Raw genomic sequence first — 12,741 nt, 5'->3', positions numbered from 1 at the left:
AAAAGCCAATCTTAAAGCATGGAAGTATGAAAAAGAGAGGCCCCTTTGTCTGACCCAACCAGGGACTAGAAGATTATAAACATAGCCAAGGCTGCCAAATTAAAGTTAACCCTTCAAGTCCTACTGGAGCCTCAAACTTGGCTCCCCGCTAGTATTTTTGTGCAGAAATTAATTCATATCTTGTCTGCTAATAACTTAAGTAAATTCAAATTAGTTTGCTAGCTTTTCTTATGCAAGAAGGCTTGTGGAATGCCATCTCCTATTGTGGGAAAAAGATGTTTTGTTACTGTGTTGGTCTTGGCTTCATAGAAGTTTTCCCCTCTTCTCTTCCTCCTTCCCTCCCTCCCTCTCCCTCACACACTTATTTTCCTTGAGTGCTTCATGGAGGTTTTTATACACAACTGGACGTGTTCATTCTAACAAGCACTTTGGCCAGTCAGATTCATTTCTGTATAACCCCTTGCAGTGCTATTCAATAAAATGTGAATAATTACCATAGCAACTGCAGCATGTGGTACATATGGTGCCTCTGAGAAACAAAGCATTTTCTCTCTCTCTCTTTCTTTCTTTCTTTCTTTCTTTCTTTCTTTCTTTCTTTCTTTCTTTCTTTCTTTCTTTCTTTCTTTCTTTCTTTCTTTCTTTCTTTCTTTCTTTCTTTCTTTCTTTCTTTCTTTCTTTCTTTCTTTCTTTCTTTCTTTCTTTCTTTCTTTCTTTCTTTCTTTCTTTCTTTCTTTTCTTTCTTTTCTTTCTTTTCTTTCTTTCTTTTTCTCTTTCTCTCTTCCTTTCTCTCTCTTTCTTTCTCTCTCTTTCTCTCTTTCTTTGCTTCTTTCTCTCTCTCTCTTTCTTTCTTTCTCTCTCTCTCTTTCTTTCCTTTTTTCCTTTTCTTTCTTTCTTTATTAATTTCTTTCTTTCCCATTAAATAAAAGTGCCACATACATTAGTTTTTTAATACCAAATTATGTTTTACAGTGTTTATTAGAGAGGAAAAAAAGGTTTTCAAATGAAGAGCCATCTCTTACTCTGCTTAGAAGCTTAGATAATCAATTCTTCATACATCACCATCCTTTAATCTCTCATTTCCTCATGTTATCAATGTGTGCATTTTTGTAAAATGGAAACAATAGGTACTTAGAAAACAAAGTGCCCTGATTACATCTTCTTGTGCTCTCACTTTCTGGATGCTCCAGTAGACAGACAGCACAGTGAAGAGTGTTGACTCATGGAAGGACTGGATTAAACCTGAAGAGCAGCAGCCCTTCAGAGCTGCCTTGCATATCCCCTGGAGGCTTGCTCCCCCTTGACTGGGGCAGCAGAACTATAAAATGGAACTGCATCAGAAGTGCTGCAGTGTACATGCCATGTCCTGAATACACTGACAACATCTTGTTATTAACACAGAGCTGCAAAACTGAGCATTACAGGTGTTGTTTCACATGCAGTTCCACAGGCAGCAGCACCATTCAAGAGTGGGGCTGAGAACCATTTAGAACCAGTAACTATGTCAGTATTGTGTTTGTGAGTCAAGGTCCTAAAATATTTTGCCAAGGTGAAGGTGTGGTAGCTTTTGTGCCTTGACTGGTTGTCTCTAAAGGTATCATCTTGTTAACCATACAGCTAGAATCATATGCTTATAAGTGCATGACATGGATATTGAGTTTTCTGAGTGTGGAAGAACAGTGCATTCTTGGAAGCCAGTTTCTCAAGCCCGCAGCTCCAAAAGTCAAATTATAACACAGCCACCATGTTTCATAAAGGAGCTCCGAAGCAGTGTAATTTTTTAGCATTCAATTAGAAACTGAAACTGAGGAGGCTCAGCAGATGGAAGAGGGATAGTGAGTGCTCTTGTTGATTCAGCCTGAAAGTTAGGTATCCTTAGTAGAGCTTTTCTCAGCTTGCAAGTGTTGTGATCTTACTGAATTCAGAGGGGCTGAGCAAATACCATCCTGTGTTAGCAACCACAAATCAGCTCATGCCCTTCATATCTTGCCCAAAACATGTCAAGCCCTTAACTGAACTCTCCTGGCATAGCAGGCTGTAAGGCTTACTGCCTAAATCTAGTAGATCCCACGGGACTCCTCAGGGAGAAAGACCATCCCTTCAAAGCCTCAAAACTTCTATACTGGCCTTTCTTTCCAGTCAAACCCTTCTCTTGACTTCTCTTTGTTGTCATCCTCCCCATAGGACCAGTATCACAAAAGGTTTCCTGACTGTGCAGACACCTTCTAGACTCAAGCTTAAGAGATTTAAAAGATGTGACATGCATGCCTCCCTGCCTCTGCCCCACCTTCCCCTGCTGACACATCCCTCCCTGAGCTGCACAGAGCCTGATTCTGTAGGGAGATGAAGTGGTGTGGGGAGAGGTGGTAATGCTGCAAAGAAAACCCTTTACCTGGTGCTCTTCCTACCCAAAAGAATGACTTGTACATGAAGGATCCCCCTTTCTTAGCTCCCGTACCCCAGGGACAGTCCCAGATGGTTGAATTCTTGTTCTTTTTCAAAAGATTCCTTTTGACAACATTAACTGTAGGTATCTGTAAATCTGGCATGAAAGAGAGGATTAGTTAAACACGGCTGTACACATTCTTGTACACATTGTGCACACAGAAACAGCAACCTGAGGCTTGTAAATGTGGGCCTGTTTCTGTCTGTTGCCAAGCCTTGCTTTAGTCATCTATTCAGACTCGGTTGTTAAGTCTCTAGCAGGCAACTGGCAGTGCACATTCTCTGTGCAGTCTTCAACCACCAGACTCATCTGCACTGCCCGAGAAGTGCTGATCACCAAAGGCAATTTGGAACCAAAATAAATGTTACTTTTCAAAATGGAATGACTGGTTACCATTTTATCGTTGATGGAATAAGGCTGCAAACATGATAAACATGAGCTCACAGTTTAACTAATAATGCCTTCAATAAATACAAAAGAACCCCTTAACCTATTTGGGAATGTATTATTTCATCAAAACAAATCTTGCACTGGGATAACATGACTTATCTGAATACAACTTCCTGCCATAATCACCTTCTCCACATTTAGATGAGTCTATTTTGAGCTGTTCTGCCACCACTCAGCAGCAATTTTTCAGACAAAAAGCCACTAGAGAGCGCCTCTTCCACGGCGATGGGATGGGCACTGTAAACCTGCTTGAGTGAGAGACTGTTTTGCTGAGAAGCAGAGAATTCAGTGACACGAGGAATTATTATCCACCATTCATTTCCTTGTAATTTAACTCTCAGTAACAAAAGCATAATGTATAGTCTGGTTTACTGGTCTGATTTACAACACTTTAAGTGAGAAGATGATTTCCTTCTCTTTGTGCTGACCTCAGCAGAGACAAAGTGTGCATCTCATAACATGACATTGCTGTAGACAGAGCAACGCAGGAAAAAACACTGAAAGGTTGTGGCACAGTGAACAGCAGCTCAGGAGCAGAGGAGCAGGCACAGAACCGCAAGACAGTGACTTGCATTCTTACTCCCCACAAGAGCCACCAGTAACACCTAACCAAGGTACACTGACAGAAATGGGGCTCCCAGTCTTTGCTGCAGCTGTGTGGTTTGGCACCTTCTCATTGTGGCTGGTGTCTGCTCAGGCAGTGTGAGCTTGCTTTATCTTGGGCCAAAACACTGTCCTTAGATACCACTTCTTTTTGAAACCCAAAGTCTCATTTCGTTGTCTGGGCAGGGAAGGGGTGAGATAGCTCTCTTATTCTGATAGGGTTGTTAATTTTATGGGACCACGTTAGAGCAACCTGTTCATACAAGGTGTACTCATTAATTCCCTTTGCTCCTTCACCATATGTAAGAAAATTGGATAAGAAGACCTCAATGTGCAGTTAGCTAGACTGACACTTTTCCCATCTCACCCTAATCTGAAAGGCTAAAGAAAAGCTTCATTGTAATGCATCTTCATAAAGCCTCAGCTATTGCACTGGACTCCTTAACCCAAACTCACCTTGTAAATTTGGGGTTTCTGGTTTGAAAAAAAAAATACATGAAGTGCCAAGGGAACATGAAATCTCACAAATCTGAGTTTAACCTCCTGACTTCTATGAATATTGTGGTTCAGAGTTGATCAGGAAAAATATGACGGGGACACCAAGAGTGGTGATTTTCAGAGTATTTCAGAGCTGAGCAAGAGCCATCACTCTATGACTTCTTTAAACATGTACACACCTGCAAAGAACCAGCATGTTGTAAACCAGAGAAATGGCAGGGACATGCTCTGGTCCTTTTAGGCCACCTGTGGGACTTAAGAAGTAAGAGACTCCTTTAGTTTCGGCTAAGAGCACACGGGAGAGCAAAGGGCAGATACAACAATTGGAGCTCAAGAAAGCAGCAGAGAGACAAAATGTCACTGCACCTGACCTCAGACAGAGCTCTGCAGTGTCTGGAGGGACACAGCAGCACACAGTACCAGGACAGTCTTATTTCTGGGACATGGCACATGAGAATTACAGTCATGAGAGAGGCACCGCTTTTCTCTGTGATAGCCGTGGAGCCTCCTGAGGAATGAGTTGCTGTCTGCCACGTGCCCACTGCTTTTCAGTGAAGAAGGAATGAATGATGCCATGACAATATTGGAAAAACTTAACAAACAGGGGCAATGGCTTTATTTATAGTAGGTCAGACGCCAGTTTCTATATTACGCCTGTAGGATACCTTGGCGTGCTTGGGTCCTGGCAGTTGTCTATTTTTACGTCAGAATTGACACTCTGCTCACAGACACAAGGAAAAAGGTCCTTTAGGTGCCTCAGAGACACTGTTTCATTCTCAAGTAGATTTATCCGTCAGGAGGTTGATCTACCCCGTGGGATTTGTTCAACAGGGTGATTGATGACAGAAAAAGAGCCATTCTGATAGCAAAGAACTCAGTGAGACTACGTCTTTAAAGCAATGCATCTGACACCTAGCAGAATGCACAGGTGCAAGCCTCAACAGACCCTCAAACCTCTAGAGGGCAGGAGATCTTGCATTAATTTTATGCGCCATGTGGTCCAGGATAGTTCTGAGATTACCACAAGGCAAATGTCCTATAGAGCAACATACTACCACGGCTCTGCTAGAGACACTTCCTTCCTCTTCAAGGTTTACTGCAATACGCAAATCCCACAGGATAAATAATCTCAGCTGGATAAGAGTGGCTCCTTCATACAGGATAATAGGAGACAGCATGGAAAGGAGCCAGCTCTGCAGTGGCTTAGGCCTGACTCTTATCCCAGGTGGGCTGTGTGAAAACCATCTCTAGACTGAAGAGTTCCTAGTCTGTAGGCTTAGTATTAGAAGGGTGTTCTGAGAAGAAAATTCTGAATATCCATCCCTTATATACAAAGTGAACAGGTTGGACAAAACAAGAAGCAGCAAGTAGTAAGGACAACAGGATCCTCTACTGAATACCCTTTAATAACAGTCATGTAAACAGTACCCCTGATAGTGATATCATCTATGTTATGCAGATCACAGGAGGGCATGGCACCTGCTAGGCAAGCCTGAGCTGTGCGGATGCAGAGGCTTTTGGGAAAACTTTGAGGCTTTCAAGACAGTCTGTAGTGGAGAGAGTTCACAACAACAGTATTAGAGACTGAAATAACCCCCACAAGAAGATGTGATAAGACAATACATGTGCAGAAGTCTTCCAGCCTAGTGGCTCACATCAGATAGCAAAGCAAATGTGTAGACATACCACAAAAATGGTAAAAGATCTTCCCTGTTTCTGTTTCATCAGATACATTAATGATTCAACAGCAGTAAAAAGAGGAGTGATTGGCTAGTCTGAAAGCACAAGGAGTCCCCTGGCACTGAGTCCCTCTACCTGGCATTGTATATGCACTACATCAGCCTGTAAGCATAACTGTAGGAACAAGCTGTAGCAAATGACTAGATTTCGAGTAAGTAGTTCACCTGGACGTGAATTATCGGGGCCATTAAAAAGCAGCTGGGATGTCTGGTTAATGTTTTGGTCTGCTCATTGGGACCTACTCGTAGTGTCTTCCCAGCAGACAGGAGCAGCAACACACCATGGAGCTCTGCAACTGGAAGCTTAGCTACATGCTCTGCCTCTTTGCTGGAGAGAAGTGCAAATCTGGTATAAGCAGGTGCAAATTTCACTGAAAGCAACATTGTGCTCTTGACACTCAACATCTCTGGCAACCTCAGTTATGGTCTATTAAAGTTCTTATTCTCACAGTTTTTGTGGGATTGGCTGTCAGTCTACTTCAACCATGGGAAAGATTTCAGTTTGAATACCTGCCTGTAAACTAGTGGGGAAACTGGGACCATGCTAGCTTAGCTTAAAAGGTCATAAGCACTGGTCAGCAGCTAAGATGGTTACCATGAGCAGAAAAATATAGTTTATTGAAAAAAACTCTCCAATTTATCCAGGTAACTCTTATAACTTCAATAAATTCTCAGGTACACAGTGTTCACACTGAAATGAGAAACAAAACAAAACCTTATACAACTCCTCTGGGAGCTACTTATGAGACTTCATGAAAGTTACAAACTCCCCAAGTACTGATGGTAAAGTATGCCCTTACTTAATAGACCAGCAAACACATTCTGCAGCTCTTCTGAGTTATGATCATGAGAAAAACCCCACAAAATAAAACTCTTTTATTGCTCCCAGTGTGCATAAATTCTAATGAATTCCCTGATGAAAAATTTGGTTAAAGATTGAGGTGGGTTGAGAATACATCCTCGTTTATAATATCACCACTATGCACAGTCCTAATACTTTAGATTAATAAAAAAGAAAAAGTAAAGTAAAAAAGCTAAACCAAAACAACAAACCCCTGAACCCTGAGGTGCCCAGGAAGTCCCAGAAGTATCCTACACTGCTGTAACCAGCACATATTTGGCAGCTACACCCATGCTTTCAATATGTGTTAGCACTATTAAACTCTCATACCAGCTAAAATCCAAACCATAACTTGTCAGCCACCAGAAGTATGTGATTTTTTTCCCCAGATTTGATTAGGCTCATAGAACTAACCTAAACTGCCTAAATAAAATGTTCTGTACTTCAACATTTTCACATTATTAAACACATTATTGTTTGTATAGCTCAAGTTATGCAATTCAACTTCTACCAGGTACATGCTTCACAGTGTGAAGGCGCAGTTAATTCTAACATCTCCAGCTGACACAATCTAAAAGCTGAGTATTTTTCCATGAACTCACTGGAAAATAATTTCAAATAATTTCAAATGAGGATTTCACAACTGTTTGTGAATAGGAAAAAAAAAAAAAGAATTGTTAAATGAGTTATTTATTGAGAATTATTCCCTTTTGTCTCCCAAGAAGCCTTCTAAAAGATGTGCTTAGCAGGGGAAGCTGGAGAAGTGTTTGGTAAAGTTACAGCATGGGGCTCCAGGCCTATTTTTGGGTAAGAGATCTGTTCAGTTTCTGGGTAGAGCAGTAACTGCATGGACTTCATCACAGCCACCAGCGCTGCAAACTGAGTCTGGGGTCAGAGAGTCATCCTGGATTCCCTCAGTTCTGTTTAGCATCCAGGCAAGCAAGAGAAGCTTTACAGCACCAGTGACAGCCTCAGTAAAGCACAGTGAGCTGCACTGCACTGCCTTCAGTTTATGATGTAGATTTGCACTGGTGCTAAAATGATAATGAACTGGCAAGAATATCCTGCTTGTCACGCAGGGGAAGGAATTGGAGGCAAGCCTTTTCCCAGCTGTTCTGATGCTGCGGTGATAATGGGAAAATCAACCAATGCAAGGTATTTTTGTCAGAAAAGGCAGCAAATGCAAACAATATGCAGGTCTCTTGATCAAGTCTCCAGCTTTACCAACCACTTTTCAGAGTTAGATCAATATTTAGTTTCTTGTGATACTTGACACTTTTCATGAATTATGTGGCTTTAGGGCTACTAAATTATACATTTCTATTAACATTACTTGAATGAGCAATATATTCTCAACCTTATCCATTCAGAAAAGTTTGCATGGAAATAATTTAAACTCTGCTAGAATAAATAATTCAAGCGTTCCCTTTGTATTACAGACTAAGAATGTACTCACATAAGTGACAGTTGTTTTGTCTCTGCGAGGTGAAATTGTTACCATATAAATTGACAACTTTGTTTGCAATGCTTTTGAGATGGTGCGTAATCTGTTTATGCACTGTGGGTTTTCCCCACATGGAAAAATGAGCAGAATGGAGATGCTCCTTGTTATAGATCTACAATTTCTTTTTACCTGTGTTACATCCTGACTCATAGTATTTTAGTATACCTATCTGATGTAAAATGTGAAATGAGTAAATAGATAGGAGGAGAACCTGACCTGAACAAAAGAGATCAGATGTATAAGGAGATACAGGGATGCTCTAGCTCAGTAGAGATACGCCTCCCCCTACAGATGGCTGTGGCAAACTTGCAGTGTTGTTCCATGCACAATGGGCAGTTAAACCTACGGTTTTGATTTTTTAACAGCATGAACATCAAAAAAAAAAACAAAACTGAAATTAACATTATTTCAAGAGGGAAAATATGAGGAGAGGAACTAGAGAGAAAAGTTCCATCTTCCCATAATCATGAGTGGAAGTGGTTGTGAACTTCCTTGTCCTCTCATCAACCTCCATTTAGTAATCTACACCAACATCCTTTCCTACTTGCTGCTCATACTTGGTGTTTTAGCCTTATTTTTGCCACCATCTTTTCTTTCCCAACACAAATACTGAACTGGGAGATTTACGTAAAGTTCTCCATACAGGTTTATAGGGAATCTGAATAATTTCATGATAAACAATGAATAGAAACCCAGAACTCGATACCACTAGAAACCCCAAAATGTTGCTGCAATTGGTTCATGTAAATCAGAGAGGAGAGGAATAGTCCAAAACCAGTTTTGAACATCTGAAGGTCAGAATGTTGAATGATGGCTTGGTTAAGATGTGAAAGACTTAGAATTATTCCATCATCACAAAACCATAGTTCTTTCCACAATTTATGTTTTTACCCATTTAACCTTCAAAATAATTATTTTTTAAATATGGCACAGCAGATTCTATGTAATCCCTTCCCTACAGAGGAAGGCAGTGAGCCCCAGTAGCACCACACTTGCTCTGGTTCTCCTGCACCTTCACCCACAGACAAGGTCCCTGTGCCTTGACGCTCCAAATCACACCGTGCCCTCACTGAGCAAAAGGTGCTGCCAAGAAGTGCAAATAGCTGAGGCATCACAGATCCTCAATGCAGCCAACCCTCACTGGCACCAAAGGGTGAGGAAGAGACAGGAATGCTTAGAAAAAGTTGGAGCTAGACGGAGAGCTCAGATTCAGTGCGCCTTCAGGGGCAATGCGGCCCCATGGAAAAGCCAGAATTAGACTTCAGCCCTTCAGCTTACCTTTTGTAGTTCTTTTGGTTTTGTTGTTCTTTTTTTTGTTGTTGTTGGCAGTAGCAGTTATCACTCAATAAAATACTTAAAACATACTGACACAAAACCAAGGTAAAACTATTTGGCCTTTGTTTTGTTTCCAGAAGTCAGGAGGTTAGTGTCACACAGCTTTCTAGTAACACTGCAGACACTGATGGATCCTGGTAATATCAGAGCACGTACAAGGACAAAATGTGACTAGTGTTCAACACCATGAAAACCAAGATGTTTCATGTGGCCCTATGCAGTGGTCAGCCAGTTCATGCCAGATTTGAGATGAAGCACACCATTTCTGGGCTTAAGGTTGCTCTTTCTGATTCCTGAGGAATTTCATTAGCTGATTTTTTTTCCCTAATGAAAATTAAAAATAATTTGAAAACTTCAACCTCCTTCCTATTCCTCCAGTGTATTTGCTGCATTATAACTACTTCAGAGTATTCACAGAACTAGGCAGAACCGTAGCCACATCCTCCAGGGGCCTATCTGTACCCCAGGAGTTCCCACTTAGCTGGCACTTGTGCTACAGTCCCTCAAGCCTCCTGCTGTGAGTGCAGGTGTCAGCAGCTCTTCCTCACCTTCCCACAGCTGCACCCAGAGACATCAGAGGAGTTTTTCTGGCTCCAAGGCACAGGACAACCATGTGAGCATCACCTGCTAGCTGAGCAGCAGAAAGGAGAATGAACCCACGCACCTTCCACAGTCCCCTGTGACTCTCTCTGTGCTAAGTGGGGACGTCAAAAATAAAACACATTCCACAGCCACAGACTAACATGTCGTCATGGCCAGATCCTGACTAAGGTCCCACTGTGAGCAGTTGATGCAGTCAGGAGGACTGTGCCAACATATCAACAGAAAGAATCTGTTTTCAAGGGACAGAATCGCTCAGAATCATCCTTCTTCCCATAAAAGAGAAATGGCAATGGTATTTTTTTCCCTGACTCTTTAAGACACTGATTCAGAATCCATTTAGGCAGATACAGGAAGTTAAATGCACAAGTAATCTCCCTGAGTGCTTATAAAGTTCTCAGGCACGTAAATGCCTTCATGAAGAAAGGTCTAGATCTCAGGAGTAAGAACCATCTCACACTCTGAGTATAAAATACGTGACAGAGTAACACTTACTACCTTAATGACAAACAGGAGATGAAGGAATGTGAGCCTTAGCTTGTATGAGTAAACTCTTTCCAGTAGCTCTCTGGCAGCTTTCAGAATCTCTTTGAAGATTAAAAACGGAAAAAAAGAAAAGTGACTTAGCCAGCTGAATTCTGCCCAGTTCAACAGCTAAATCTGGACTAACTCCATTGATCTGGGTGAAGTAATCTTCTCCTTTTACTGCTTTAACAGAGAGGTTTTGGCCTGGGATCATCTCTAAAAATTTATCCTTTTCCAAGTTAAAAGAATAAAAAATATTTGGGAGGGCAGGGAGTTTAAAAGTAAACAAAAATAAAAAAGGAGAAGAGAACATTTGGGGTAAGAAAAACTGGGAAAAGGATGAAAGAACATGGATACTTTTGAAAAGACTTCGAATTGGATTAAAATGATGATAAATGGAGGTGCAGCACAGGGGTCAGGCTCTTCTCGATAACAGGATCTGAGTCCTCTCAAACAGTTGGTGTCTGTCAGTTATGTGGGAGCCCCTTTGGTCTCTTGTGACTAGAGTTTTTCATCGTGCATTTCTGACAGGATAAAGCAGAGTGGCTAAACAGGATAATTCCCACATTCTGCTGGGTGAGTCATTTCCCTCATGCTTTTGAAAAACCTTGCAGGCAAAGGGGAGCCGTGCTGACAAAGCAGAGGAAGTGCACTTTTTTGGATTTCACAGGGCGCCTGGTTCAAACATGTGTCGTTGTGACAGAGAACACCTGCAGCAGAGTTCAGCCGCAGTCTGGCAAACGCAGCCAACCGGCTCAGCTGGGGCCCTGCACAACACATGGGCCAGAGGGCTTTATTCGTTATTTTTATGTTATTTATTTAAACCTTCTGGGCAGTAGGATTAAAACTTCAGCCAGTGCACTTTTCTCTCTCATTATACAGCAAGATGCAATGACTGAATTAATGAAGCTGCCCAATGCAGAAACAACCTCTACAGTGAAGAGCCCATGATATGAAGGAGAATATGTGTAGCTTAACACTGTTTGGCAAGGCTGAGCTTAACTGGAGCATCACAGCATTGACAGTATTCCTTAATGCCAGTTTAGCATTGTGGAGGTAAAAAGGCTACCATTGAGAGCAATCTGAGTGGCTGGTGAGGTTGCTGAACCTGGTGATTAGCAGACTAATTACCCCCTATGGCTCACAGGTCATCAATCAACCTTTAAAATAATAATTTCCAAGAACAGTCTTAGGTATATCAGGAGAAAAAGGTTGGGATATCTAGTCTGTAGCCACTTTGGGCCAATTTGAATTCAGCTGTTCCAGCAGCCAGGGATGAAATCACTGAACCATTAAGTGCCTTACCTCTGCTCAGGATCCAGAGCTCTCCAAAGCCTCTTTGGCCAATGACCTCTCACAGCCTCCTCTTTCTTCCCTGCCCAGGTCATTCTTCCCACCAGAGCATGCATCCCATTACCCTGCCTTCACCACAATAACACTAGACATTCAGAAGTTTGCAGCCCTCCTGTCAGTGTCAAACTGCGCTGATGGGCTGACAGCAGTTGCAGCTGAGCACTAAGCAGATCCGAGTGCAAATGCGCCCAGTCCAAGCTGAACCACACTAACCCTTCATGCAAACCCATCTAACTTGATCCTATGCCAAATAAGGGACAAAACAGAAGGCAAAATAAGGTTTCAGTCAAGCCATGGCTCAGCTGCACTCACACCACCTCCCCAGGGCTACAGCACCATGATGGGAGGTCATCCGAGTGGGCTCCAGGATAGAGATGGTGGGTGAAAGCACCTGCCAGTGACACACCACCAAAACACACCAGTGGACCCCAGCTGGCGGATGACAACACATGGCAGGAGGCCCATCCTTATGTTCCACACCTGTTTCAACAGCTTTAACTCAGCCCATGACTTGTGCTTCCAGCCCTGCACACAGTGGCCAGCCTAGCAGTCCAGGTGATCTCTTCCTCGCCATTTGTTCCTTTGTCTACCTGCCTCTTCTATTGCTTTAGAGAAGATCTGCATACAAAGGCAGGACAGTTAAAACACTGTCCTCTTTTGACTCCTACTTAAAAGTCCCCCCTGCTGCAATGCCTGCAAAACGTTTGATAACAGCCAGACCATGCGTAAGTCGACACTTTTATCTTTCAAGCTAATGAAGAATACTTCATTGTTTAACTTGCCTTCTGTCTGGCCAGAGGCTTCTGCTCAGTCTCACTTATCCGTATATACAGCTAATCAGGTCTTCAGT

Source organism: Phaenicophaeus curvirostris, chromosome 7 (genome assembly GCF_032191515.1).
Source record: "Phaenicophaeus curvirostris isolate KB17595 chromosome 7, BPBGC_Pcur_1.0, whole genome shotgun sequence".
Taxonomy (NCBI): domain Eukaryota; kingdom Metazoa; phylum Chordata; class Aves; order Cuculiformes; family Cuculidae; genus Phaenicophaeus; species Phaenicophaeus curvirostris.
Note: the sequence above shows the minus strand (reverse complement) of the source record.